Source organism: Nymphaea colorata, chromosome 11 (assembly GCF_008831285.2).
Source record: "Nymphaea colorata isolate Beijing-Zhang1983 chromosome 11, ASM883128v2, whole genome shotgun sequence".
Taxonomy (NCBI): Eukaryota; Viridiplantae; Streptophyta; class Magnoliopsida; order Nymphaeales; family Nymphaeaceae; genus Nymphaea; species Nymphaea colorata.
Window position 1 is genome coordinate 2,054,692 of NC_045148.1, and position 6,386 is coordinate 2,061,077.

Below are 6,386 nucleotides of genomic sequence, written 5' to 3' on the forward strand. Positions count from 1 at the left end.
TTAAATGATCTATATGAATTCCAAACCTAGGTAAATCTACCATACATAATGAAGGTTTTGTGTTTTGCTAACAAAATAACTAAAACTAATTTTTTCTTTAATGCTTTTGAGCTACAAATAGGTTCCAAAAAGGGTTAAATTTCTCTAATCCTAATGAGCAGGCTTGCACCCCATTGTTAAGGAATTGAAAACAGCAATTTTTGTGCCAAAATGAAAAAAAAAACCAAGTTTTCTAATGTTATCCTGGAAAAACACGTTTTCAGCATATGGTTAAATTTTATAACATTTCCCTTGATTTTTTTGTCTCAAGTGGTTGACCCTCTCTGGCCTTACCAATATACAGCAAAGCAGAAATCAGTGCCATGAGGACCAGAAAAATAAAAGAAACCCGATTCAGCAAAACATGTAGCATTTTCTTTTTGGCAAAAAAGATAAAATCAGGCCCTTTTACTAAGGAGAAAAAATAAAAAGTTTATCTCATTTTGTTGTCGCGTGGCTAGAGCCAAAAATTTTAATATGAGGTAGGATTCGAGCTAGAATTTTTGTTAATGAGACATGAAATATATGGTTAACAAATTTTCAATTGATGATAAAGCGGTGACCCGAATCTGGTGAGGCTACTTCATATAACTGGACTTAATTTCACCCAAGTTTTGATACTTTTGCTCTTAATTTGAGGGATACCAAAAATTTGAAACCCTCTGGGGCACCGAAATATATCTGAATAAACAAATAATTAAGGACACCAACATCTGTAAATAAAGAATTTTATGAGACCGTGTGGGCCACTGCCAACACAAGCCCACGTGTAGCTCCGGCACCGGACCCTGGACTTGTTGTAGGGGGCATTCTTTCCAAAAGCGCCTACATAGCAATTCCAACGCCCGGTCGTGCCACATTCCACGTTTGGCTCAACCTCAACAACACGAGCCTCATATTTAGACTTGCTTTTGATGTATGAATATACATTGCTGACGACTAAAGTAATATCACGTACACGAGTCAATTCATTCGTTGATAGCGAAAGATGGGTGACCAAATCTCTACCATGGTAGGTGAAGGAGGCACGGCACGAATTTAAAATTTTCTTTTGATTCAGGATTACTTTGAAGTGTACCTCCTTTCCATTTCATTTTAATAAAAAAAAATGGATGCTTAATACTTTTTGATGAAGAGGAAAAAATTGGTAATTGAAAAAGAGAAAACTTAAGCTGTGGCTTCCGTGTTTGAAGGTGAGACCGACGTGACTCAATTGTCATCTTCCCGTCACTAAAGACAATCAAGAGGTTGGTGAGGGAGGCCGGCCAAGGTTAGATTTGATTCCCATGGCCGCTGCTTCTAGTAAAAGTGAAAAGCTGCGTACAAATTTCAAGTGGTTGCTTTGTGTCTTGTTGTTCACAACTGAAACTGAAAGATCTAGTCTTGAATTGTCATTAGAGTAGCGGGAAGAATCTGTAGGGTTTTTTGACTGATGAAACAATTACATTGTCATGAAATGCTAGCCTATTCAACATGAAATGCAACTTGTCATGAGTAATCTGTAGGGCTTTTCTTATGTTCGCCGCTCTCAGGGTTCACAAAGCTTGCTTTGGAACTCATTACAGTCTGCATGAAGAACCCGCTGGATCATGACAGCGACCATCTCAAGATTTGAATCCAAGTCCTTTTATGAGGTGGACTGCCATGCCACCGAGTGCGCTACAACCCCTCGAAGTATATTTAGCGGTCCTTTATTCAACCTTTTTTCTGATCCAATTTTGAACTTGTTAAGTCAGGTTTTGATAATGAAATCTAGATCCTATTATTGATTGAATTTCTTATTTGGTATGCAGTTTCATAATTGAACTCTATTTTAGAGTTGTTTTTTACCAGATGTCCCCTGACCTTGTGGTTGCACTAATGATGAACAAGAAAAATTTCAGGGTACGATAACTAGTTTAGTTTACCATGATTTATTAAGTCCCGATACAACTTTAAGATACTGGGGAGGAGTTTTGAGATTTTTTTACAAACTATGAGTTGTTAACCTTCTCCTCACTCAAACAACTGGTGCATAGAGAGAGATGAAGACTTTCGAGTCGATTGCGATTTGAAAAGGACCTGATGTGATTACATATAAATGTTCAAGACTTACATTAATCAAATCTAAATTTGGTTTTAATGAAACATAATATAACAACCATGATCAAACATTTTTCACAACATTGCTTAACAATTCAAGTTGTTTGTCGAAAATAAAACACCCGCGCATGCGCATGGAGGATAACGCTGTTTGTGGCTACCATTTGCGTCAGGCTTGCTTTGGCTGAGAGGAACCAACTCGCTCTCTTTAGTATTCTTTTGTAAAAGCCGAAAGAAAGGACATTTGTTACGTGTAAGGATTTTTTGTATTACCAAGTAGGGCTGCACAATGAGCCAGTCAACTCGGATTCGATTCGAACTCACTCGAAAAAACTCTTCTCGTGCTCGATTCGTTTATAAACGAGCCGAGTTCAATCTTACAAAGATACTCGAAACGATAAACGAATCGAATCCGCGTTTTAGGAACTCAACCCGTTTATATTCGACTTGACTCGAAAATCGATACTCTATATAATATCGCCAAAACCGGTTCATTGGTATTAACTTTTAAGGAAAAAACAAATTTTCACAAGTTACATGATCATGAGTTAACACTAAATAAGTTAACATCTAAACGAGTTAAATGGATTAAAGGAATGGATTTTGAACTCGATTTCTTGTTGTCGAGTTCGAGCTGATGATCTAGAGCTCAAGGGTTTTGAGCCGAGCCATCTCGCATGTGCAGTCTTATTAAAAGGCCTAATCTTTCCACAGGCTTGCATTGGAAGGACATGTGTTACATGAGGCGTCGATAGGAGGAAGTGTTTAGTCACACGCCTCTCCGTTCTTGGACTTTAGTGTTCAAGCAAACGCGCACAATTCGGTTACCGATGGAGTCCATTGATTCCTATGATATTTAAAAAGTTGAAACTAATATTGTAGAGTGCTTTAAAAACGAAAGAAAAGGTTTCTTCAAGATTTAAATATAACATTTCTCATGCAGATTTTAAATATATTACCATGACCCGTGTTTGACAAGTTTTAATAAAGGGAGAGGCGGATTAAATGGAAATATAATAGTACCAAAATAGGTGACCTGCTGTCATCAAAAGTTAAAAAATAAAAAGTTGTGGAAGAAAAAAGGAAAATACAAAGCACACATGACACAACAGAATATTATATGACGAAGAGAGAAAGAGAGGAATATGAACCGACGAATCCGCAAGTGTTTATCGAAATATCAAATATGAATCCGTGTTGATCTAAGCACGTGGTTTGATATAAAATAGTTGCATTAACCTTTTTTACATCATTTAATACGTTGCCTTATAATGTTTAAGATGGGCTTAAGGATTTATGTAAGGTAGGATGTCGACCTAGATCTCATAATAGGAACAACTTGACTTTTGTACCAATTTTTTTCAATTTTTTTTTGTCCTCTCAGTCTCATTCTCTCACTTTCTTTCTTTTGTGCTTTTTTTTTTAAAAAAATTTTTTCCTTCACAAAACAATCTTTTACTTCATGATCGATTAGTACCAGAAAAAATGAGAAAAATTCAGGTTCATATTATGCTTAACTTCTACATTTTTCAACTTTATCTATATTATTTAATCAACATTATTTGACTTGCTTCGAATCAACTGCGCAGACAATTCCCACTAAATTTAATATATATGTGTTGTATAATATAATATATATATATATATATATATATATATATATACATATATTATATATATATATGTGAAAATGATGATATAAGAACTTAGATCCAGGTTTTCTCCTAAGGTCTAAACGTAAGTTACTTAGCCACGGGAAACTTTCTTCTAGTTGTCCCTACAGTGACATATTTGGCAACACTAGGATGTGGTCTACCCTGTTAGATTACTCAACATATAGAGAGTGATTTGATGTTTTTGGCCTTCAAAGTTGTTGAATCTTTAGAGATTGCAGAAAAGTATAACCTCATTTTCTAGAAATTAGAAATCTTGAGTTTGAACATTTTACATGAAAGACATCTTTCTCCTGTAGGGTGTGGTGTTTCATACGCCTAAGTTGATGAGACATCCTTTTCTTTTCTTATGGGACTCAGGTGATAAACAAACACCGGATTTCACCACTATATTAAAAGAAGGATTTAACAAAACCTCGGATTTCAGGTTGAAAGGAAGGGGCTTGACTTTCAATCCTTTTATTAAAAGATTCAGCTTTTCATTTATTCTATATAAAAATTTTGAAAAATTATACTTCATGGCTCGTTAAAATTAAACTACAATTTGCTTCCATTCACAAAAAATCTTAAGCTTTGCCCCTGATGCTAGTAGGATCCAAATTTGGTTTTAATGAAACGTAATGTCACAACCATGATCAAACATTTTCTACAAAATTGGTTGTTAACTATTCAACTTATTTTAAAAAGTTAAAACTAATATTCGCAGACTGATTTGAAAACGAAAGAAAAGGTCACTTCAAGACTTAAATATAAAAATTTCTCGTGCAGATTTTAAATATATTACTATGGCCCATTTGACAAGTTTCAATATATGGAGGGAGGTAGCTTAAATGAAAAGATAATATTACCAAAATATGTGACCGCCTTCATCATAAGTTAAAAAATTAAAATTGTGGAAGACAAAAAAAAAAATACAAAGCACACATGACACAACACAATATTATATTATATGACGAAGAGAGAGAGAGAGCCGATAAAATGAGAATATATAACAAAATTTGGGGACAAAAGGTCCCTTAGGTACATCCGCAAAAAACAAACCGTAAAAACAGAATAAGAAAGAGGAAATATATAATACAATGCACAAAAAAATAAAAGAGAGAGGAAAGACGGCGCGGCACAGTCACCCAATCACAGACGGACAGCGGCGCTTCAACTGAATGACAAACTGAACATCCCCTTGCACAAGACGAGCCACAGACGAATTTGCAAGTGTTTATTGAAATATCACATGAAGCCGTTCGTTTGATCGCACAAAGTTTGATCAAAGCACGTGGTTCGAAGTATTATACAATAGCGACATTAAACTTCTCTAAATCATCTATTACGTTGCGTTTTCTTTTATAATGTGTAAGATCGGCTTTAGGTTAGAATGTTGACCTAGATCTCATAGTAGGAACAAGTTTATTTTTGTACTATTTTTTTTCGACTTTTCTTTCTTTTGTCATTTTTTTAATTTTTCCTTTGCACAACCGTGTTTTTTTTACTTTAAAATTGATCAGTTCTAAAAAAATTAGAAAATTCAGTTTCATTGTAAACTTAACTTCCACATTTTTCAACTCACATGATTCCCGCTAAATTTAGTGTACATGGGTCCCGTAATCACTGGTTTTCCTACATTATATATATATATATATATATATATATATATATATATATATATGGACTTAGGTCCAGAGTTTCTCCTACTTTTAAGATTAAACCCCAAGTTACTCATCGTCCCAAACTTGTAGATCTTTTGAATTCAGGGCAGAACCGGACATCCTTCCAACACTTTGCGTTTCAAGTTTTTCTCTTTTCCATTTCACCTTAATTTAATAAGCCCCTTAGCCGCCGAAGACTTTAGTCTATTTGTCCTGGTGTATTTGACAAGGCTGGAACCTCTAAGATTTGATTCTCATGGCCACCGCTTCTAATAAAAGTGAAAGCTACATATGAAGCTCAAATCTTGGTAGAAAATGCAAGTTTAGATCTTGTTGTTCACAAGTGAAACTAAGGGATGTAGTCTTACGAGCAGCAGGAAGAATTTACAGGCTAATTTTTGGTAAAGTGAGTACTAATGACATATAATTACAATTAATCATAAATAATTAATACTAATAATATACAATTGTTATTAGTCCTGACCTTTTCGTTTGACTCATAAAATAGTTACATACCGTTCCATGAATCTGCTTCCGAAAAAATTGATTGTTGTAGTTACATAAGTTTTAGGGTTCAAGAACTGGTGTAGCTTCCTTTCTCCGTTCAAGTCAGATAGAACTCATCAAATTTTTTGAGTTTTTTTATCTGATTGTAATTTCGTAAAAGCTTAATTATATATAAATGTCGATCTTATGCTAATCGGATCCAAATTATGATCAAACGTTATTTATGCTAGTCAGACTCCCATACGCAACAAAATATTATATGATGAAGAGAGAGAGAGAGAGAGAGTAATGTGAACCAACGAATCCGCAAAGTGTTTATTGAAATATCACATGAATCCGTGCGGATTAAGACCCGTGTTTGGTCGCGAAAAGTTTGTCATATCAGGCGTCTCACGTCTGAGCACGTGGCTCGAAGTATTATAAAATAGTTGCACGAAACGTT